This window comes from Neomonachus schauinslandi, chromosome 8 (genome assembly GCF_002201575.2).
Source record: "Neomonachus schauinslandi chromosome 8, ASM220157v2, whole genome shotgun sequence".
Taxonomy (NCBI): domain Eukaryota; kingdom Metazoa; phylum Chordata; class Mammalia; order Carnivora; family Phocidae; genus Neomonachus; species Neomonachus schauinslandi.
The window spans coordinates 122,140,928-122,165,711 of NC_058410.1; the positions used below are offsets into that span (position 1 = coordinate 122,140,928).

General features: G+C 45.1%; 1 protein-coding gene across 1 annotated transcript in view; it reads right to left on the bottom strand.

The window, feature by feature from the left end:
* The window catches only part of SERPINB9 (serpin family B member 9), a 41,500-nt gene extending 17,200 nt beyond the window's left edge, over window positions 1-24,300 (bottom strand). The window contains exon 1 of the mRNA XM_021696975.1: window positions 24,226-24,300. The gene's annotated coding sequence lies outside the window, so the exon portion shown is untranslated. The remainder of the gene's footprint in view (window positions 1-24,225) is intronic.
* Window positions 24,301-24,784: the final 484 nt, after the last annotated feature.

Below are 24,784 nucleotides of genomic sequence, written 5' to 3' on the forward strand. Positions count from 1 at the left end.
GCTGTCACTCATTCTGTGCAGCCACAAAGAAGGAAGGAAGGACAGAGAGGGGGCCTCCATTTTCTGCTCCTCCCCTTACCTAGAGCCCCAATAAGTGCCCCTCTTCAGTGACAGCTCATGGGATACCAGCTCTAGTCCCAGTCTCTCCTAATTTTCTTCAAGTAGCCATGACAGATCTCATCCACGGCCCCACAAGGGAAGCGCATTCTGGTCCCATGAGAGAAGGCGGGGAAATCAGGCAGGCCCCCTCAGCACCCTGGGCAGTGGTGAGCTGGAGCTGGCTCCTACCTGCGGCAAGAGGCCATTCTTAAACTTCCAGAAACTTGGCAAGCCAGTTGTCAAACTCTTGGTAACAGAAGTCAGCCATGGTGAGAGCGCTTACCCCACAGGAACCAGCAAACATTACTTTTTTTTATTAACATAGTGTATTATTTGTTTCAGGGGTACAGGTCTGTGATTCATCAGTCTTACACAATTCACCGCGCTCACCATAGCACACACCGTCCCCAATGTCCATCACGCATCCCCCTCCACTTCTGCAACCCTCAGTTTGTTTCCCGAGATTAAGAGTCTCTTATGGTTTGTCTCCCTCTCTGGTTTTATCTTGTTTCATTTTTCCCTCCCTTCCCCTGTGATCCTCTGTCTTGTTTCTCAAATTTCTCATATCAGTGAGGTCATATGATACATGTCTTTCTCTGATTGACTTATTTCACTTAGCATAATACCCTCTAGTTCCATCCATGTTGTTGCAAATGGCAAGATTTCAATTTTTTTGATGGCTGCATAATATTCCACTGTGTGTGTGTGTGTGTGTGTGTGTACACACCCACACATATATACCACATCTTCTTTATCCATTCATCTATTGATGGACATCTAGGCTCTTTCCATAGTTTGGCTATTGTGGACATTAACCAGCAAACATTATTATTCAGGGTTTCCACCTACCCCCACCCCAACACATACACATCACCTCTGGGTGACGAGCCAGTTTGCCAGCAACATTGATCCTATACCTTCTACCTACGAGTTTACTTTGCCCTCCTGGACTCTCTTCCTTCCTGTCAGAGAAAAAGGTCTCTCCTCCTGTCTAAGGTAAGTTCCTCACTTGTACTTTAGATCCTTGTTACTCAAAGTGTGGTCCATGGACCAACGGCATCTGTATTATAAACAAGCTTATTAGAAACAAAAACTTGAAGTCCACACCCAGACCTACTGAACAGAGACTGCATCTAAACAAGATTGCTAAGGCAGCCATAACAAAGTAGCACAGATTAAGTGGCTTAAACAACAGATATTTATTTACTCACAATTCTGGAAGCTTGAAATCCAAGATCAAGGTGTCAACAGATTTGGTTTCTTCTGAGGCCTCTCTCCTTGGCTTGTAGATTGCGATCTTCTTTCTGGGTCTTCACATAGCTCTTCCTCTGTATCTATCTGTGTCCAAATTTCCTCCTCTTATGAGGACATCAGTCATATTGGGTTAAGGCCCACCCTAATGACCTCCTTTTTACTTTTACCACTACTTTAAAGACCCCGTCTCCAAATACGATCACATTCTGAGTACAAGGCGGTAAGGACTTCGACATATGAATTTTAGGGAACACAACTCAGCCCATAACAATTTGTATACATATTAATGTTTGAGAAACACTGTCTGGATCAATCCCTACCCTCTCTTTCAAGACTCTTGTTCAATAATTATTAGGTCTTCAACAAGCACCCCCCCTTCAGAATAAAGAATAATGTCCTTATATTTTTGGCATACTCTCTTCTTTGCTTCATCAAACCTTGCCCTTACCAGCAATTCCACTTTGGAATACCCAATAGAAATGCATACACGAGGGGGTGCCTGGCTGGCTCAGTAGAACATCCGATTCTTGATCTTGGGGTCCTGAGTTTGAGACCCAAGTTGAGTGTAGAGATTACTTTAAAAAAGAACGAAAGAAAGAAATGCATACACATGTTCACCAAAAGACATGTAGTGGTATTCATCCAGCACTGCTTGTGATAACCCAAAGTTGGGAACTCCTGGAATGCTATCTAGTGGGTGGATTTAAAAAAATGAGCTCAGGCTGGAATCCACCGACACTCAGACTCATTGCTGTGGGCTTACCATGGCCAGATGAGTATTGTCATCAGGAAGCAGAATGACATCAGGTCCGCCTATGCACAGGGCAGCCCCAGGTCTGGGGTTTGCACCTATCTATATACCCTGTTTTAAATTTAGCTTGCTTAAATATCATATATACTATCTCTGTCTCCTCATAAAAACAGTAAGTCAAAATTAGATTACTGAAACATGAACACAGCTTACCCCCCAAATAATACATCTAACTGGAAGAACCCCTTGGGGACAGACAAGAGAGTTTTTACTTCTGTATGATCTTTATGCTGATACATATAAAATCTTCATCAGTACCTCTTAGTGTTGAGTACAGAGTGCTTTTGTCCCCTCAGACCAAATATTACCAGGTGAGAGAGAATAGATCAACAAATATAGAGAGACCTAAACTTTCTATATTAGTTTTGGAAGGAGTTGTGTTTTTGTTCCTCTTTTGAGAAGCTGCATAAAAAACACCTCCATGGATTTTCTAAGTAAAAAATATTTCTCCAAGTTAAGACGATCATCAACTAATATCCAGGCCTTTGGGAAGAAGGTTCTGGTTAGAAAAGATATTGCTGGCCAAAGGGAATGATCCTTTCATCCTGAAGAGTTGCCCAGTTATGTCATATAAATGTAACTATAAAGCTTAAAAATAAATTCAAATATATTGTATACTTTTGTATCTTTGAGCAATATGCATATTTGGTTGATGGAGGCCAGATCCAAGCTATAGCTCCCACCCATCATCCTATTCAAAAGGCAGTGTAAGAAAGTGTTTAAAGTTAGCCTTAACATCCAGTAACACTGTTTTTTGAGCTCGGAATTGTAGAGCCATGAACCTTAAGACAACAGATAGGCATCCTTGTCCCTCACATTGCAAGAAGGTGTCTGAGTAAATGTAGAGCATGATGGCATGATACACACGTGCCGGCTGCCTCGAGGCCCCAGGACTTAGAGGAAACTTACCTCCAATCCATATCATATCACCAAGGACAGAAGCTGGATTTGACCAAGGATGAAAAAAACAGAACTCTCACTACGAAAATGGTTCTAGGCTTTTTCTCCCTTCCTCCCAGTAAAAGATACACAGGGGACATGAAATCCATTCAGCAGTAGATTAAGAATTGAAAGTTGCTTTTTTAAATTAATTAATTTATTTATTTTAGAGACAGAGTGAGCAGGGGGAGGGGCAGAGGGCAAGAGAGAATCCTCAAGCAGACTCCCAACTCAGCACGGAGCCCGACTTGGGGGGACTCATTCCAGGACCCTGAGATCATGACCCGAGCCAAAGGCAGTCAAGCACACAGAGATAGGCATCTGATAACTAGGTCAGGATGCTAATCTCAAGGAGACCACGCCCCAGCTAGGCTCAGTCCCTCTTTCCTTCCTGACTTGAAGACTCCCTAAGCTAGCACCTCATACCACCACTGTGTGATGCAGTTCCCTGTCTCTTCTGTGACTCTTCTGTGTCATTAGCCAAGGACAGTGCCTCTAGCTCTGCCTGAGGGAACTCTGACAGAATTCCTTACAGAGAGCAAACACTGAGTTGGGTTCTAATCTGCATGGGTTTCCACAACTTAAAAAAATTTTTTTCCCCTTTTAACATGTTTCTACCATAAATACTTGCACAGGTTATGTTGCATTTCAAGATTCATTAACTCAATTAACAAAAAGAGGAAAACCATCTACTATCTATCTGCCTGTCACTGTGCTAGGTCTTGGCACCAAGTTGAAGACATAATATCTGACCTGAGGTGACTTACAGTCTGATGAGAGAGGCCGAAAGTACAGAGAGGTACTTTCATGGTGTTATGGGAAAACGGATGGTGGCAGCCATGCTCCCCAAACCCCAAGGACATCCCTGTCCCACACTTACACTCCATATGGACTCCATTGACTTTTCTGTCTCTCTCATTAGCCTGTAAGCCTTAGGATGGCCTCACTCTCCTATACTCGTTTTTGTGTCAATAGTCATCAATCACAGTGTCTGAAACATATTTGTTGAATGACTGAGACGCTTCATGGTGGGGTGTGATCATTTAAAAATATTATAGTTCTCCAGTGGGACAAAGAGGGAACCAGCATTTTACATCTGGATCGTCATAGTAACAAGAGAACAGAGAGCAAGGAAGGTCTTCTGGGAATGGATTGGGATAGATCTGGAGGGATGTGTGTGTATGTGTGTGTGTGTGTGTGTGTGTGTCAGGGTGGCTGTTAGGGAGAATGTACTGGCGGGGAATGATCACTGAAAAGTAAGTGTGAGACCAAACAGAGAAGAATCTGTACCCAATACACTAAAACCTAGAGACAACTCTCCCATGATTATTTGGTTTTAGATATAAAGAGCTTGGCAGTTGGCTCTCATCCTCTGCTCATCACGTGTTTTCAAATATTTCAGCTTTTATAGAAGAGGAAGTAGAGTGGAAGAGAAGCCAAGCAAGCAAGGAGAGTGGTGGGTGACTCCCTGTGTCTCCAATATTCTCCAATAATGAAAGATCAGGCTGATGTTCAAAAATGAACATCAATTAACCAGATGTTTCTTAGAATGACCAGTGCTTATCCAGGAAGACCCAGCCCACCAAAGAATCCAGGATCATCCCCAAGGAGATTGAAGCCCAGAGCAGGCAACCTCCATGGGGTGGCACCGCGTATTTGTGACTTACAGAAGAATGCCTGACACAGCCAACCAGTGAGATGGTCAGAATCACTCCATCAGTTCATGAATCTCACAATAACATCACCCTGTATATTACTTGGTAGTTTTTGTTTGTTTGTTTTGCTTCACTTATTGCATTAAGGAAGGGTTTTTCTGGACTAGAGAATTTTGTAGAAGCTACCCAGATTTAAAGTCTCAGTTTAACAATAAGATTTTTATTTAGAAAGACTCTTTTGTCAGTAATGTGGATTTATGAGACAGAGGAAAGGACCAGGCTGGACTTGGAGGACCAGTTATGTAGCAATTAAAAAAATAGTGTAGAAGATACAGTGAGACTCTGAACGCAGGCAATAGCAGTGTGGCTCAGAAAAGGGGGCAAATTTAAGAGATCTTGAAGGGGAATCAGCCCAACCACCAGCAGTAAGACTGGGGAGGACCCAGGATGGCTGAGCTTCTGCCTTCTATAGCACAGTGGGGAGACTTTGGGCTGGGGTGGGAGATACAAGAACAACCTTAGTTTCTATTCTGACTGGACGTTTAATCACAATCTGGTCTGGAGAACTTCTGTAAAATTGCTAGTGAGACATTTTCATTTTTATGTCTGCTCTTATTTCCCTGAGGCCATGTTAGATTCAATCCCAAAGACCTATTTTTTTTTCTTTTCTTTCTGCCTCCTGTTATCATACTTTTCTGATAGGAATACATTTGCTATATTGGTTTTCAGCTGGGGGCAATGGTGTCCCCTTGGAAGACCCGTGGCAATATCTGGAGTCACTTGAGTTGTCATAATGGAGGAAGTGCTCTGGGTACCTAGTAGGTAGAAGCCATGAATGCTGCTAGACATCCTAAAATGCACAGAGAGCCCCCACAGCCAAGAATCATCTGGCCCTATGTCAGTGATGATGTGGTTGATAAAGCCCGTGCTAGGCAATTAAATCAAACTCCTTTCCCTATAGGAACCCACATGATCTTCGGTACAGAGATTTGTTTGGAGGTCACTAGAAGACAATTAGAAGGAAATGTTTGAAGTGGTTGGTGGTGTTCTCTGTTAACAGACACTTGGCAACAAAGATGGTGATGTTCACCAAGGGTTCCACTCACTTCTCGATGACATTAACCGATGTGGCAAGCAGTGCTTTCTCAAAACTGCTGACACCTTTGGAGAAAAAAAAGTGTAATTCCCTTTCAGTAAGTGGGGTTCACACATTGGATGAAAAGGAAAATAGAAGAGGAACTACAGAAGGGCAGAGGATAAAGTACAGATCTTCCTTGACTTACAGTGGGGTTATGCCCCAATAAAGCCATCATCAAGTGAAAATATCCAGAGTTAAAAGTGCATTTCATATACCTGACCTATCAAGCATTGTAGCTTAGCCCAGCCTTCCTTAAAAGTGCTAAATATACCCTGTGCTTAGCCCACAATTGCACAAAATCATCTAACACAAAGCCTATTTTAGTGTTGACGATTTCATGTAATTTATCAAACACTACTAAAAGTGAAAAACAGAATGGTCGTATGGGTACAGAGTGGTTGTAAGCATATCGGTTGTTGACCCTGGTGATTGCATGGCCACGTGGGAGCTGCGGCTGCCAGCCAGCATCGTGGGAGAGGATCATCCCATGTATGGCTAACCTTGAAAAGTTCAAAATTCAAAGAACAGTTTGTACTGAATGCATGTCACTTTCACACCAATGTAAAGTAAAAGAAATCATAAGCTGAAGCATAGTACTTTGGGGACTATAACTCTACTGCTTTAAAAACGTGCTTAGAAATACACTTCTGTAATTATAATTTTGAATTTCAATATTACTTCTGAATTATGTCATTCTTTTTTTTATTGTTTCTCTTTTTTTTATTGTTTGTTTCTCTCTCTCAGTATGTCTATCCTCCTGCACCCAAAACTGCTCCTCCTCCTTGACTAATGTAGCAAATGTATTCCTATCAGAAAAGTATGATAACAGGAGGCAGAAAGAAAAGAAAAAAAAATAGGTCTTTGGGATTGAGTCTAACATGGCCTCAGGGAAATGAGAAAGAGCAGACATAAAAATGAAAATGTCTCACTAGCAATTTTACAGAAGTTCTCCAGACCAGATTGTGATCAAAAGTCCAGTCAGAATAGAAACTAAGGTTGTTCCTGTATCTCCACCCCAGCCCAAAGTCCCCTCCTCCAGTGAACAGGAAGAAGGAACCTCAGGGTAACCCCACTGAGGTTCATTGCTGCACTGTGGGGGAATGTTCATATAACCCCCTGATACTACGTCAAAATGGTCCACAAAGCGCAATGCCAGGACGCTTTCACCAGATCACGATCGAAACCCAAAACACAAAGAGGCGAAGAACTACTTCCCGAAAGCATTACCCACTACTTCATTTGTACAGAAAGTCACACATAACCCACTTTGGAGATGATTATGTGTTCCCTCTAAACGACTCCAGAAGATGTAAGTTCTCTCATTGGTGTTATATTCTTTCACTACACATAATCACACACTAAAGATGACCCGTTTACAAAAGTTCATTTAGATAACTGCATTTCAAGTGTAGATAGGTTTTTAAGAAAGTTCAAAATAAAACATTGAAAGCCTTTGTCTTTTTGTGAAATAGAGTTGTAATTTTATCTTACTCATCAAAGATGCAATTTTGCTATAATATACTGATGCTTTTGTCTGGATAAAATAACTTAATCACTTGATTCCGCCCCCCCCCCCACAATGAACACTATCAGAGATTCTCTGTCCTACACAATTTACCTTTCTACCCATTTCTGCTCTTTCTCCATCACCACGGTGCCCTTCCTGCTACCAATGGGCCACACTGGTTTTCATCAGCTGGTGCGAAGGTGCGAAAAGATCAGCTCTTTGGAATCACAGCAAAAAAGCATGGCCTTGTTCTTCCTGTGTGACAAGCATGCACACCTGGGACATCTGGGCAGCAGGGTTTCCTTTTGTTGCTATGAAGACCGTGGCCAGAGCAAAGGAGATGCTCAGGGCCAAGAAAAACACATGTCCTGACTTCAACATTTTTCTCCCACATTCTTTTTTGTAAATTTCATTTCATTTCATTTAAGTTCAATTTATTAACATATAGTGTATTATTAGTTTCAGAGGTAGAGTTCAGTGATTCATCAGTTGCATATAACACCCAGTGCTCATTCCATCAAGTGCCCTCCTTAATGCCCATCACCCAGTTACCCCATCCCCCCACCCCCCACCCCTCCAGTGATCCTGTTTGTTTCCTAGAGTTAAGGGTCTCTTATGGTTTATCTCCCTCTCTGATTTCATCTTACTTTTTTTTTTCCCTTCCTTCCCCTATGATCCTGTTTTGTTTCTTAAATTCCATATATGAGTGAGATCATATAATAATTGTCTTTCTCTGACTGACTTACTTTGCTTAGCATAATACTCTCTAATTCCATCCACATCATTGAAAATGGCAAGATTTCATTTTTGATGGCTGAATTTTCCATTGTATATATATATATATATATACACCACATCTTCTTTATCCATTCATCTGTTGATGGACATCTGGGCTCTTTCCATATTTTGGTTATTGTGGACATTGCTGCTATGAACATTGGGGTGCAGGTGCCCCTTCGAATCAGCACTTTTGTATCCTCTGGATAAACACCTAGTAGGGCAATTGCTGGGTCATAAGGTAGCTCTATTTTCAACTTTTTGAGGAACCTCCATACTGTTTCCCAGAGTGGCTGCACCAGCTTGCATCCCACCAGCAGTATAAAAGGGTTCCCCCTTCTCTGCATCCTCACCAACATCTCTTTTTTGCTGACTTGTTAATTGTAGCCATTCTGTCTGGTGTGAAGTGGTATCTCATTGTGGTTTTGATTTGGATTTCCCTGATGCTGAGTGATGTTGAGCACTTTTTCATGTGTCTGTTGGTCATTTGGATGTCTTCTTTGGAGAAATGTCTGTTCATGTCTTCTGCCCATTTCTTGATGGATCATTTGTTCTTTGGGTGTTGAGTTTGAGAAGTTCTTTATAGATTTTGGATACTAGCCCTTTATCTGATAAGACATTTGCAAATACCTTCTCCCATTCTGTCGGTTCTTTTGGTTTTGTCAGAAAAGCCCCCAAATAGCCAAAGGAACATTGACAAAGAAAACCAAAGCTGGTGGCATCACAATTCTGGAGTTCCCTCATGTTTTTAATGAGCTAACAGCAAAAGTACCATTTGCAACATAAGCAAGTCTGTGACCTAAAGGATCATCAGGGAAAGTTGAGATCTAAAGCATAACCCAGAAGCACATCAAGTCCTTTTTTAGTCACCTTGTCATTAGTACCTCTGTCAGTGGGCATTGGGTGTGGTCAGCAGAATAATGGCCCCTCAAAGATGTCCACGTCCTAATCCCCAAACCCTGTGACTGTGTCACCTTACATGGTAAAAGGGACTTAGAAGATGTGATCAAGTTAAGGACCTTGAGATGGGGAGATTATCCTGAATTACCTGGGTGGGCTCAATGAAATCACAAGAGAGAGGCAGGCAGGTCAGAATCAGAGAAATGAGGACAGATGTAAAGCCCAGACTATGAGGGGCCATCAGCCAAAGAATGGAGGCAGCTTCTAGGAGCTGGAAAAGGCAAAAAAATTCTCCCCTAGATCATCCAGAAGGAAGCAGCCCTGCAGACCTGTTTTGGACTTCTGATCTGCAAAACTGTACGATAATAAACTTCAGTTGTCGGCAGCCACTAAGTTTGTGGTCATTTGGTAGAACAGCAATAGGAAAAAAAGACACTGGTTTGTTCACAACGCAGCCGATCCTGGCCGCCTGGGCACGACCATGAGCAACAAGATTGCCCCAGGGTCGCAGACACGCTCCAGGACCTGCTTCCTGTGCCCTCGCCAACAATGGCCAACTTCTTCGTGCCGGGCCCTGCTGGAGCCCTTGACATGCATCGTCTCGTTCTGCTGAGGTCAGTGCTGTTTGCGCTCCTGCCATAGGCCGCAGGCGGCCAGGACGGATGAGGGCAGTTTGAGGCCAGAGCCTGAATCATCTCAGGACCGCCCCCCCGCCCGCCTCCAGCCGTTGTTGCTCATTCTCTCTGTCTGGCGTGTCTCTAATGTAATTTGTAAACGATGGTCTATGAATAAATAAGGTAAATAATGTAATTCACTGTAAATAAAAACAAAATTTTGGTCACCGTGCCATGTGGAAACAGCTGGGCAGAACTCACCAGACCTGGGGGGTTGGCTTGAGACAGTCTGATCTAAAACGTGAGCAATGTAGAAAAGACACATTTTGCTTTGAAACAGGGGAACTCCAAAGAGATACACCATTTTCCACTACGGTGGCTGACACGGGGCCAAGGAGGGAACAAGAGGGCCCATGGCACGGACAGCAAATACGAATCTAGCGCCACTGGGTGGGCATTTTGCACTAGAGACATTCTTCTGGGCCCAGTCGTAGCTGGATGACCCATGCTCCCAGGAAAGGAGCGCAGGACTCATCCACATGTACATAGAAAGAAGGAAAAGAGAGGGAAAGATGCCCTCCAAGGGAAGCTTTATTACCAAACTGAAAGTTAGTACAGATCACTATTCATTATTATAAGTTTAACAAATTATTATAAGGTTTCAATAAACCTTATTTAACAAGAGGGGCTGTTTTCTGGCTGGGCTACTACTCAATACAATATTGAAGTTCATCAATGCACCTGTTTCCCTCACCTGCTTTGCTGTTATAATTGAAAACATTTTGGGAAACAAAGGGACAAATCATCCATAATCCCATAGCCATGCAATCTGGTTTTTTTTTTTTCTTATTTTATCTTCTTTTTACATGGTATGTATATTTTTAGCTCAAAAATTTTAAAACAACATAAGAAATATGGTTTCCAGTTTGGGAAATGGAAAATAAGCAAAACAAAGTTACTGGAAACTCCACCCAGAGATAAGGATCATTGTCCATAGATATGAGGTTTTAAATTTTTTCTTCAATTGTGGTAAAATACACATAACAATGCTTACCATCTTAACCACGGTTAAGTGTGCAGTTTGAGGCCCTGTCACACCTGCCCTGTTGCATTACCATCTCCACCGTCTGTCCACAGAGCTCTTTTCATTTTGCAAAACTAAAACTCTGTACCCATTAAACACTAACCTTTCCCATCGCCCCAGCCCCTGGCGGCCCCCCTTCTACTTTCCGTCTCTGAATTGGACTATTCTAGGTATCCCAGAAAAGCAGAATCATACATTTGTCCTTTTGTAACTGGCTTATTTCACTGAGCATAACGTCCTCAAGGTTCATCCATATTTTGGCCTGTGTCAGAAGCTCCCTCCTTCTTCAGGCTGTTATCCCATTGTGCACAGACACCACATTTTGTGCATCTATTCATCCATCTATGAACACCCAGGTCCCTTCTACCTTTGGCTATTATGAATAGTGCTGCTGTGAACATGGGTGTACAAATATCTGAGTCCCTGCTTTTATTTCTTTTGGGTAAATATCCAGAAATGAAATTGCTGGACCATATGGTACCTCTATGTTTAATTTTTTGAGGAACCACCATAGTGTTACAGACTCATTTTCACAGGCAGATGGGTCATCGTCTGATCTTTTGCCTTCCAGTTTCCTAGGGGGCTGCAAAGTGCCTCACTCTGCAGTTTTGAAAACGTGCTCCATCAAGTCTTGGGAAAAGGCTTGTGAGTCTCTTAGGGGCACAACCAGAGGAGAGTGGAGCTGGGTGGTGAGACTAAGGAGTTGGGGATCACCGTTTCAATACAAGCGTCTCCACGGTTAGGTGTTTTATGTGACGCTTCCTCCAAAAATAGTTGTTTAAGAGGGAGTGTCTCACATTAAAAAAAAAAAGTGTGAAGGCCACTCTAAATATAGGTCAGCCCCAACCAGCACAATGTATTTTAAGTCTCAAACAATGTGCAAAAACATCAAGAAAGTACAGAAGTGGTATAGTTTGCAAACCCTACACATAATGGGTCATGTTAAATGTTAAAGTTCCTCAACTGTCCTCAAATCACAATGGCTCTCGGGAGCCTTCAGCTACACAGCTTGTCCTCGAAGTCTGCAGTTTCTGGAAGGCTGGTGTGTTGGCCATGGGCAAGCCCCCGGCAGAGCAGGGTCCAGCCTCCTCCGGGCCGCTTCCAGCCCACACAACCTCACCTTACACGTTTCGGACAATGTCTGGCCAGAAAGAGCTACTCAAACTCCGAAGCACTTGGGCCCACCAACTGAAGAGACCCAGAGAAGGAGAGAACGAGGTAGAGACCACAGAGACACAAATAAAATTTGAGTTTGGCCCTACTTGACCTTGAGAGTTTTGCCCTCTAGATGAAGCAGGCATAAACCTAGGCTGGTGAGTGTGCGTCCGTGTGGGTGTGTTTAATCATTCTGTCTGAACAGGTCAAAGAATGAACTTGAATATCCCATCAATCTCAATCTTAGATTTTTTTTTTTAAAGATTTTATTTATTTATTTGACAGAAAGAGATGCGGCGAGAGAGGGAACACAAGCAGGGGGAGAGGGAGAGGGAGAAGCAGGCTTCCCTCAGAGCAGGGAGCCCGATGCAGGGCTCGATCCCAGGACCCTGGGATCATGACCTGGGCCGAAGACGGACGTTTAAGAACTGAGCCACCCAGGCGCCCCTCAATCTTAGATTTTAACTACTTTGACTGCCTTGTTATGGCCTACTTAGGGTTTCTCCTGTTTTTTCTCTTCTTCCATCTCATTTCCTTGCCTCCATTCCTTTTCAGCATCCAGGTGCTGGGCCGTAGTGGCATTTCCCATCATTATCCACTGCAGAGCCAGGACACACAGGCGTGCATGCACCTCGCAGTGTGCTTCCGGGGCGTGTCTCAGCTCACACCAATGTCAGCAGGGAGGAGGGAGGGAGCAGAATGATTCGTTCTTCCACCTCTTGGTGCCTCAGTCCCCTTGATCAGTAAAGCTTTTGAGAGGGTTCGAACTTCAAACGACGTGGATCTCTGGGGGCACCTGGGTGGCTAAGTTGGTTAAGCGGCCCCTCTTGGTCTCAGCTCAGGTCATGATCTCAGGGTCCTGGGATCAAGCCCTGTGGGATTCTCTCCCTCCCTCTCCCTCTGCCCCTCCCTCTCAGCGTGCACTCTCTCTCTCTCTCTCAGATAAATAAATAAACAACATGGACCTCCCAGCAAAAATCTAAAAAGGCATTCCTTTCAATACCACACGAACAACACGTGTGGGCGCCAGGGCCACGTGCCACAGGGGAAAGGTCTGATTTCCAGCCATTACAATGAATTAGCTTCACACCAGTTGTCCTTTTACAGGTGAACAAATAAGGCCTGGAGCGATTAAATTCCTGTCCTCAGGTGTGGCAGAAAGAGTGACAGAATCTCAAAAGCAAGGCTTCTGCTTACCAGTATGGAGGAGCCCCCCCCAGGAGCCTTGTAGGCCTGTGAGCTCCCTGCTTCTCTACACACTGCCCTAAGTGAGTTTATTCAAAGAGCATTTATGTAGAAATTTCCCTACATGGTTTGGGGGATGAAAATGCAAACTCGGTGCTATAGGTCCTCAGCTGGAGCCCAGCCCCCAGGGGAGAAGAGGTATCTGAGTGCATGGCTGGCCCGAGAGCCATGAGCTCGGTGACAACTGCAAGAAGGGCACGTCCATGCGGGGCCTAGGTGAGTGGGCCTGCAGGGTTTCTTGTGAGAATGTGGTTAGAGACAGAAAGGGAGGCTACCTCGTGGCAGGTTGACCAGTCTGAACTTGGTTTGGAAAGTCATGCGTGGTTTTAAACAAATGTTGGGTGTGAGTACTTTGGAGTTTTAGAAAAATCACGTGGCCCACCATGGGCCCGCGGGAGTCGCTGGGAAGCCCGTGGGGAGGCCACCTCAGCAGACTACCAGGCGCTGGGATGCAGAGATATCTTTGTCGGACAAGGAGGAGAGAGAATTGCCGGCCCGCGCGACAGGTCACTTAGGCTTAGGGAGCAGGAGAAGTCAAGGATCCGTCTGGGTTTGTGGCACACTTCGGCTGAGCCAGGGGCCACGGGGACAGCCGCACGAGGAAGCCGGCTCAGAACGGGGAAGCTGCCACATTCCCTGTGAGGTTTGTGGGACCTCCCAACTGAACCCATGACCAAGGACGGCCAAGGACTGCTGCGCATTCAGGCCGGAGTCTCAGAATCAGTAGGGATTCTCCTGTTAGGAGCCATTAGCTTCCCTATTCCAGGAGCTTCCATGTGGTTGGATGAAATTCCTAAGAAGGTGTAGTGGAGACACGAGGAAAGAAATTCAGCTAGTTCTGAGAACTTTCCAGTATTTGGAGGCAGTAAGAGGAAGGAGGAAGAGGTGCCTGTGACCCCTTTACAGGAAATGCGAGGAGAACAGAGAGAAAGGGGAGGTGTGTGTGAGGAGGCAGGGGAGGCCCTGGGGGCAGCTGCATCTGAGTAGGAGGCCTCAGAGGCGGAGGAGGAGGAGGATCTGGGACGAGGAAGTGAGTTAAGGGAGCTCCTGCCATGCGACCCGAGGGGCATCCTGGTGAAGAAGCATTTTTCCAAGTTGAGGGGAAGCGACAGATGAAGGCAATAAGGTTAAACGGTTTTGTTTTGTTTTGCTTTGTTTTGTTTAATCAGGGCAAAAGCAAGAACACGAGGTCATCAGTAAGCCACTGGCAGAGGGACCAGGCAGATGTGCGGCTGGGATTGGCCCAAGGGAGGCCATGGCGGCTCCAGGCCTCCCTCTCAAGGCCACCAAATCCAATGCAGTGTCACCACCCCCCCACCGCTGCCCGCGGGCCACGTGCCCAAGGAAAGACACCCGGGCCCCCACTATGAAAATGCCCAGGCCCCCCGGGCCTCTGCTCCCAGGCCTCCGAGGCCACAACTCCAGCGCCAGGCCAGGGTGAGGGGGGACAGCCGTCCCCCGCCCCGGTATGTGATGCCCCCCCACCCCCAAGACGCTGTGGAGGGCCCTCAGGAGGACCCCTGGCACCCACATCTGCGTGGCTCTCCTCTTTCCCCCCCTCCCGCTGTCACCCTCCTACTTCCTCTCCCTGTCCGCAGGTCCCCTGCCTGGGCTCTCCCTCCATTCCTCTCCCCCGGCTCACCTGGAGCTCTCTCGGGAATGTTCCAGCCTGGGCCCCTGAGGACCTCCCCAGTTCCTGCACCTGGAAGGTCCCGCAAGCCTGGTGACAGGAAGGTCTTGTTGGAAACACGTGTGCCTTTTTATTTGGGCTCATGGAACTGTGGCCAACTCAACTCTCCTTACTTGACCTCCCGCCTCTCTGCCCCTTCTGTTTCAAGGAAAACAGACCCCTCCCTCTTCCCCAGGACCTAGTGGTTCCATTAATTGCCTTCTCTCCTCTAGGTTTAATTTCTTGTACCCCGTGGGAGTCATGTTATTCACATCTCATACATATGCCCAGTCTCCCCCATGTTAAAAACCAAGTAACCACACTTCTCTTACTTCTCACGGGCCTGTACTCTATTTTTCATTCTTCTCCTGACAGTCAAGTTTCTTTAAAAAGTATACACTATTGGGATGCCTGGGTGGCTCAGATGGTTAAGCATCTGCCTTCGGCTCCGGTCATGATCCCAGGGTCCTGGCATCGAGCCCCACATCGGGCTCCCGGCTCACGGGGAGCCTGCTTCTCCCTCTGCCTCTCTCTCTCTCTATTTCTTATGAATAAATAAATAAAATCTTTAAAAAAAAAAGTAGACACCGTTGCCTTTTTCCCATATTCTGATTTATTCCTCACCCACTGCAGTTTGACTTTCACCCCAATATTCCCCAAAACTGCCCACCTAAGGTCACCAATGACTTCTAATTGCCATAGCCGAAACGATATCTCCTGGCTCATATTTCATTTTATGTTGGTAATGTTCAGCTCTTTCGCCATTGCTGCCCTCCCAGGGTTTCCAGAGGACCTTCTCCTGGTTCCTTTCCTTTCTTTCCACATTGTCCCTTCCACCTGAAATGTCCCATCTTTCCATTCTAAGCTCTCTTCTTTTCATTCTGTCATATGCTCTTCTTGGATGACCTCTATATACATGGATTCAAGTTTTGACAGTTACTGATTACGTCCAAAGCTCTGGCCTGTCTCTTGAGCTGTAGGCATTCCCAGTCTCTGTACTACTAGACATCTCTCAGAAACCTGGGGTGAGCCTTTTGCCCCACTCCCAAAGCTAAATGATCAATGGTCCTGTCACTTCTACCAATCTGAGCATCCTTCCTGTCCACCCTATCCTGGTCACCTCCATTGCTTGCGTGAGGCTCTCCTCGTTTCTCTCCTTCATCTGATCCATGCTGACCTGCCCTCCACACAGAAGCCCAAATAATCATTCCAAATCTAATCATGTTACAGCTCAGCTGAAAATCCTTTATAACATCTTCTTACCCCAAAGATCAAGTCCAAACTGTCAATCAAAGAGTGTAAGCCCTTTAAAGTCTTGGCTATGTCTTCGTTTCTTTCGAGCTGTGGTAAACTTTTTGTGGTCCCTCCGTATCCTGCATGCATATTCCTCTACATGTACACCTGGGGCACCTGGCACCCTAGCTTCTCTATCAAAATGCAGCTCAAACAGTACCTCCTCCAGGAAGCTTTCCCAGATATCTCCAAGTAGTGTATGCCTCTTTTGTTTCAAAAAATCCCGTGGCCATTCTGAACCCCAAATCAATTAAGTGAGGATCGCTTGAGCAGGAACCCAGGCAGTAGGATGGATTCCAGAGTGCGGACCATGGACCACTGAGGCAGAGTTCTCTGATTCTCAATCGTCCCCCATGTGATTATGGAGGACGGCAGGTTCAAATTCTGCAGGGTAAGGTGGGCAGGCTGGACACCCAGGGAGGGGCTGATGCTGCAGCCCATCTGGAGGCAGAATTCCCTCTTCTTCGGGGGACCTCAGTTATTCTCTCTTAAGGGAAACTGATTGGATGAGGCCCACCCACATTATTGTGGGTAATCTGCCTTACTCGAAGTCTGCTGATTTAAATGTTAATCTCATATTTAAAAATACCTTCACAGCAATATTTAGACTGGTGCTTGACCAAATATCTCAGTACTATGGCCCAGTCATAGGTGACACATAAACTTAACCATCACACCAAGTTTCCTCTTTTGTCTCGTGAATTATAAGGGAATCACCGAAAGATCTTAAGGGATGAGAAGCACAGCCATTTCTGTGTTTCAGAAGGACCCCTCTGGCTGCATTATGACGCGTATATTGTGGGAGGCTGCTACCACGGGCAGTGAGACATGACATGAGGCAAACCCAGCCAAGGTGAGAGATGAATAGTGTCACATGGTGGAGGCAGGGGAATACAGAGGCCCCATTCACCAGGGAGGTGCAGTTGCCTGATGAGGAGTTTCCAGACCGTGATTCAGAGTCTCAGACACTATTCTCAGTCTCACCTTCTGCCTTCTTAACCCCTACCTCATTTCTCACACCTTTTCAACTGGTACTTGGAGTTTCTGTGGTTCCCAAGTCCCCACTCCTTGATGTGGTTTTTCTGACTGCCTTGGCTCTGGACTTCGGAGACCCCAGGAAGGACACACGCCTACCTCACTCCCGGGCTGGGCCCTGGGACCTCCACCTCAGACTTCCTCTTGTCCAGGAGTGCTGTGGCGTCCAGGCACGGTGGAGTTCCCACAGGTTGAGATCCTGTAGCCCACGTGGTTAGATGGGGGAACATCCCACACTGAAGAGTCAGCCGAGACTAATTGTGAGGAGGCCTCCTGAGCCTTCGCTGGGGATCCAGATGTCCGCGTTCAGTGACCAGCTGCCATATTCTCCAGCAAGAGCCTCTCATACTTCCCCCGCCTCACCTCCCACTCTCCCCACAACATGCTCTGCAGGTTCTCGTGGTTTCGAGAAGGTGTGGGGGAAAGAGTGCATGTGCCTCTCTTGACTCATCCCAGGAGAGCAGAGGGAGAGTCATGAACCGTCGGAGCTAGAAAGTGCATAGACTGCAGACTGCTCCTCCTGGTTTCCAGGAGGGGAGAGGACACGAGGCGGCGTTTGCGTGGTTCCTTCGCCGTGGGGCCCACGGACAGTTCATGGAAGAGACCAGCCGTGGTCCATAGGCCTCCTTCCCTTAGCTCTTTCTGCCATACCCTGTAGTGACAATATTGTCACAGGACAGTATGAAAGAGTGTCCCACACATCCTGTTTGGGAGGAGGAGTTAAAGGACGGTGAACGTGTGTCACAAAGGGCGAGGACATGGTTGTGTGAGTGCTTACGGAATGTGGTTTTCACTTCCTGAGAGCAGCCAGACTACATGGCTCCGTGCAGCCTTCTTCCTCCTGATCTGTGATGCTGCTTTGCTGGAACGAAACCAACACTTGTTTTTTTCTATGTTCAGTTAGCCACGGTATATAGTACATCATTAGTTTTTGGTGTAGTGTTCAATGATTCATCAGTTGCCTATAATACCCAGTGCTCATCACAGCATGTGCCCTCCTCAATACCCATCAGCTGGTTACCCTATCTCCCCACCCCCTCCCTTCTGAAATCCTCAGTTTGTTTCTCAGGGTCCACAGTCTCTCATGGTCTGCCTCCCTTTCTGATTTCTCCCCCTTCAGTTTTCCTTCCCTTCCCCTGGGGCCCTCCACCCTATTCCTTATGTTCCATATATGAGTGAAACCATATGAAAATTGTCTTTCTTTGCTTGACTTATTTCACTCAGCATAATCCCCTCCAGTTCCATCCATGTTGATGTAAAAGTTGGGTATTCATCCTTTCTGATGGCTGAGTAATATCCCATTGTATATATGGACCGCATCTTCTTTATCCATTCATCCGTTGAAGGGCATCTCGGCTCCTTCCACCGTCTGGCTATTGCGGACATTGCTGCTATGAACACTGGGGTGCATGTGCCCCTTCTTTTCACTACATCTGTGTCTTTGGGGTAAATACCTAGTAGTGCAATTGCTGGGTAGCTCTATTTTTAACATCTTGAGGAAACTTCATACTGTTTTCCAGAGTGACTGTTGCAGCTTGCATTCCCACCAACAGTGTAAGAGGGTTCCCCTTTCTCCACATCCTCACCAACATTTGTTGTTTCCTGTTTTGTTAATTTTTGCCATTCTAACTGGTGTAAGGTGGTATCTCATTGTGGTTTTGATTTGGATTTCCCTGATGGCTAGTGGTGTTGAACATTTTTTTCATGTGTCTGTTAGCCATTTGCATGTCTTCTTTGGAGAAGTGTCTGTTCATATCTTCTGCCCATTTTTTGACTGGATTATTTGTTTTTTGAGTGTTGAGTTTGAGAAATTCTTTATAGATCTTGGATATCAGCCCTTCATCTGTAATGTCATTTGCAAACATCTTCTCCCATTCTGTGGGTTGCCTCTTTGTTTTGTTGACTGTTTCCTTTGCTGTGCAGAAACTTTTTATCTTGATGAAGTCCCAAAAGTTCATTTTTGCTTTTGTTTCCCTTGCCTTTGGAGACGTGTCTTGAAAGAAGTTGCTGTGGCCAATGTCGAAGAGGTTGCTGCCTATGTTCTCCTCTAGGATTTTGATGGGTTCCTGGCTCACATTGAGGTCTTTCATCCATTTTGAGTTTATCTTTGTGTATGGTGTAAGGGAATGGTCCAGTTTCATTCTTTTGTATATAGCTGTCCAGTTTTCCCAGTACCACTTATTGAAGAGACTGTCTTTTTTCCATTGGATATTTTTTCCTGATTTGTAGAAGATTAGTTGACCATAGAGTTGAGGGTCCGTTTCTGGAATCTCTATTCTGTTCCATTGGTCTATGTGTCTGTTCCATTGGTCTATGTGGCCAATACCATGCTGTCTTGGTGATCACAGCTTTATAATATAGCTTGAAGTCAGGCATCGTGATGCCCCCAGCTTTGTTCTTCTTTGAAACTGACATTTCAACTTGAAAATGATCCTCTGCTTTTTTGCCACTCCTGTTGAGTTCCGTGTGCCCCTCCACACTAACATGTGCATTCTCTTCTCCCCAGTTTTCCCACCACTTCTCTCCACTCACGCCGACATAAAACCTTCTTGGGTGCTATTTGGCGAGTCTACAGCATTAATGAATCACCTATGGAAGATCTGCTTCTGTCCTATTTCACTCCCCTGTTACCCTGCAGCTAGAACCGTGTCATAGCAACACGATCCTAAATTCAGAGTACTCGGCTATCAAGGGGTCACGCAGATAATCCAAAACATGCTCATGTTAAAATGTTTCGATTACTACCCAAATGAAAGCATGCTTTTAAAAAGAAATGTTGCGGAGCACCTGTCATGCTCCAGGAATGTGCGAATAACCCAGTGGACCTCAGTTTCAAAAGCATCACATGACTTTTGCCAGGTTTTCTGTTTCAAGGAACTTGTGAGAGAAACAGAAGTGTTTCTGACATGATACCACCTGGTAATGGCCAGTAGTGACTTGTTAGTGTCCTGTCACTCTCTCTCTTAATAATAAGGGTGTTATTTAGAAGTACAGTCCACCCCTGAACAACACGGGGTTTGGGGCACCCACCCTCCCGCACAGCCAAAAATCTGTGTATAACTTTTGATTCCCCAAAAACTTAACTACTAATAGCCTACTGTTGACCAGAAGCCTTACTGAGAACATAGTCAATTAACACATCTTTTGATTGTTATATGTATCGTACACTATATTCTTACAATAAACCAAGCTAGAGAAAAGAAAATGGTATTGGGAAAATCCATTTATAGCACTGTACTGTAGTTATTGGGGAAAAAATTGCATAAAAATAGACCTGTGCAGTTCAAACCCGTGTTGTTCAGTTGCATGACAATTAATTAGAGCAGTCTATTTGTCTTCTAAATATGTCCATTCCTTTTGGGGGGGGCTTTGACTGAATGTATTGCAGGTGGCAAGTTAAATAGAAATATAACCCTCCTAGAAGTATATGGTATGGTATGGTATGGTATAGTGTAGTAAAGTATATGGAACATGGTGTGGTATAATTAACACACCCTGGTTTGTCTGGGACAGTCCCAATAATAGCTGTTGTCCAGGTGTCCCACTTAGATCAGCAGTTGTCACAGCTTTTTCATTTTTAATGGAGTATTTTTTGCTAATAGCTACATTAAACCGGGAGGGGTTTGGTAGACCTTTACTTAGTATGTCAAGATTCTGCCCTGGTCTTTCTGACACTGTGTGACACTCATACTTACATCAATCAAGGCCCGGTTAGGAGACAAAACCACCTCAGTTCTTTGAACGGGGGAAGTAGTATACAGACTTGTTCGATAGGCAAAGGAGTGAAATGGGACTCCCAGGGGAGTAGAAGTAGCAGGTGCAAAGGGCCAGCTGCTATCTCAGGGCCGAGAAGAGTGGACAATGAAAGACAATGAAAGGACCAAGGGCCTGGGAGACCCCGCTGAGATTCAGACCTCCTTGGAGAGGAGGTGGTTGCCACGGGCACATGAGGCCAGCCACGGGCCAGTGGGCCTGGGTCAGAGCCGGCCCAGAGAAGCTGTCTGCTGTTGCTGGTGGGTGGAGCTGGTCCGCAGAAGCAAAATGTCAGGTGGGGATACAGTGGGCTGAGGCTGCAGCCTTCGTGACCGCAGAAAGGCCACTGTCGGGTGGGGCGGGGGGGTGGCCAAGCAGGGGCATGCAGGTGGAGCTGGGCGGTGTGGCCTGCTACCCCGGCAGTGAGAACCACAGGAGGACCAGCAACTGGGAGGGAAATCTCTCTAGGGCCCCCTATTGATGAATCCCAACATTGGCCCCGCTGGTGAAGTAGTAATACTGATAAGGGTTTTTTTGTTTTTTTTTTTTTAAGATTTTATTTATTTATTTGAGAGAGAGAATGAGATAGAGAGAGCATGAGAGGGGGGAGGGTCAGAGGGAGAAGAAGACTCCCTGCTGAGCAGGGAGCCAACACGGGACTCGATCCCAGGACTCCAGGATCATGACCTGAGCCGAAGGCAGTCGCTTAACCAACTGAGCCACCCAGGCACCCCAATACTGATAAGGTTTTACGGTGTCCATGAAGGGCGGAGTTAGAGCCCAGAGACGGTAAATTGATAACTGACACAGCAATGCGTAGCGCTCTCACTGCTCACTATAACGTGGGGTGAAATCTGAAAGGCAACTAGTGAGTCTGCTCCTCTTCTCCCAACCTTTTCCAGGCCCTCCCTTTCCACGCACATCACTCAAGCAGACCTCATTTTGTTGTGCTGTTTTAGCGTACTTTGCTTTATTGAGCTTTGCAGATACTGTGGTTTTTGGTTTTTTGGTTGTTTTTTGTTTTGTTTTGTTTTGTTTTTTACAGATTGAAGGTCTGTGGCAACCCTGCATCAAGCAAGTCTCCAACAGAATTTGCTCACTTCGTGTCTCTGTCTCACATTTTGGTAATTCTTGTAATACTTCAAATTTTGTCATAATATGTGTGATGATGATCTATGCCTGGTGATCCTTGATGTTATATCGTAATTGTTTGGGGGCACCACAAACCATGCCCATATGAGACAGAGAACTTAATCGATAAATGTTGTATGTGTCCTGCTTCACTCCATCTCTCTCCCTCTCCTCGCACCTTCCCTGAGACACAACAATAGTGAAAATAGGCCAATGAATCACCGTTCAAGTGAAAGAAAGAGTTACACATCTCTCACTTTAAATAGAAAGCTAGAAATGATTAAGCTAAATGAGGGGGGCATGTTGAAAGCCAAGACAGGCTTCTTGTGGCAAACAGCCAAGTTGTGAAAGCAAAGGAAAAATTCTTGAAGAAAATTAAAAGCTCCAGTGAACACATGAATAATAAGAATGTGACACAGCCTGATTGCTGATATGGAGAAAGTTTGAGTGGTCTGGATAGAAGATGAAACCAGCCACAACATTCCCTTAAGCCAAAGCCTCTTCCAGAGCAAGGCCCTAACTTGCTTCAATTCTGTGAAGGCTGAGAGAGGAGAGGAAGCTGCAGAAGGAAAGTCTGAAGCTAGCAGAGGTTGGTTCATGAGGTTTAAGACAAGAAGCCATCTCCATGACATCAGAGTGCAAGGTGAAGCAGCAAGTGCTGATGGAGAAGTTGCAGCTAATTATGCAGAAGATCTAGCTAAGGTCATTAATGAAGGTGGCTGCACTAAACGATGTATTTTCAATGTAGACAAAACAGCCTTCTGCTGGAAGAAGATGCCATCTAGGACTTTCACAGCTAGAAAGGAGAAGTCAATGTCTGACCGCAAAGTTTCAAAGGATAGGCTGACTCTCTTGTTGGGGGCTAATGCAGCCAGTGACTTGAAGTTGAAGCCAGTGCTCATTTGCATTCCAGAAAAGCTAGGGCCCTTGAGAATTATGCTAAGTCTATTTGGTCTGTGCTCTATAAATGGAACTACAAATCCTGGATGGTAGCACATCTGTTGACAACATGGGTTACTGAATATTTAAAGCCCACTGTTGAGACTTAATGCTCCAAAAAATGATTCCTTTCAAAATATTCCTACTTACTGACAACGTATCTGGTCACCCACAAGCTCCAACAGAGATGTACAACAAGATGAATGTTGTTTTCACACCTGCTAACGCAACATCCCTTCTGAAGCCTATAGATCAAGGAGTCAGTTCAACTTTCAAGTCTTATTATCTAAGAAACACATTTTGTAAGTCTAGAGCTGCCAGAGATAGTGATTGCTCTGATGGATCTGGGCAAAGTCAATTGAAAACCTTCTGGAAAGGATTCACAACATTCATGATTCACAGGAAAAGGCCAAAATATCCACAGGAGCAGGAGTTTGGAAGAAGTTGATTCTGACCTTCATGGCTGACTTTGAGGACTCAGGACTCCAGTGGAGGAAGGAACTGCAGATGTAGTGGAAACAGCAAGAGAACTAGAATTAGAAGTGGAGCCTGAAGATGGGGCTGAATTGCTGCCATCTCACGATAAACTTGAATGGATGAGGAATTGCTTCTTACAGATGAGCAAAGACAGTGGTTTCCTGACATGACACCTACTCTCAGGGAAGATACCATGAAGACTGTTGAGATGACAACAGAGGATTTAGAATATGACATAACTTAGTTGATCAAGCAGCAGCAGGGGGTGCGAGGAGTGACTCCAGTTTTTGAAAGAAGTTCTCCTTGGATAAAATGCTATCAAACAGCATCACAAGCTACAGAGAAATTGCTCATGAAAGAAAGAGTCCATCAATGCAGCAAATTTCATTGCTATCTTAAGGTACAGCTGCAGTCACCCCAATCTCCAGCACCCACCATGCTGACCCATCACTGCCATCAAGAAGGAGGCAAGACCCTCCACCAGCAAAAAGATTATTCACTAAAAGCTCACATGATAGTTAGCAGTTTTAGCAATAAAGTATTTTTAAATTAAGGTATGTACATTTTTTAGATATAATGCTATTACTGCATACTTCATAGACTATAGTACAGTGTAAACATAACTTTTATATGCGCTGGGAAATAAAAAATTCATTTGACTTGCTTTATTGTGGTATTTGCTTTATTGTGGTGGTCTGGAACCAAAACCTCACTATCTCTAAGATATGCCGGTATAAGGAACTAACTTACTCATAAAGCCACAGTGTATCCGTTGACAAGGTGGTGTGCGTGGTCACAGCATCTGGGGACGGGTAAGTTCTTCTGGTTTCTAATGTGGGTGGGAGAGGTTATTTGGTACTCCAGTTGTCTCTTGGTTGTGCCGTGGTTCCTGCAAGGCCTATGAGAGGCCACCATCTGGCAGGAGCAATTGGAAACACAGGGAATTATAGTTTAGACGTATGTAAAATATGTAGAGGGAAATAGAGGCTGGCCAGTCCAGTTACGGTGTATTATAGAAAATCCAGTTATAGAGATTATAGAAAAAAAATCTAAACTCTCTGGCAACAGTGATTTTATCATTCATTCATTATAGAGTGAAAATCTACATTTATTTATTGTATGGTTATACTTCTTTATTTTGCAGTAAATCGTTTCAGCAAACAGCAGGCTCAAAAATTAAGTACTGAGTTTTCATATGTCAAGAAATGGAATGTGTAATGTGTACAAAATGGTATTTACCATCCACCATAGTGGGTAGCGTAGTGTGATCTCTAACCATGTGAAGACCAGAAGATGCTATCTATAAGAA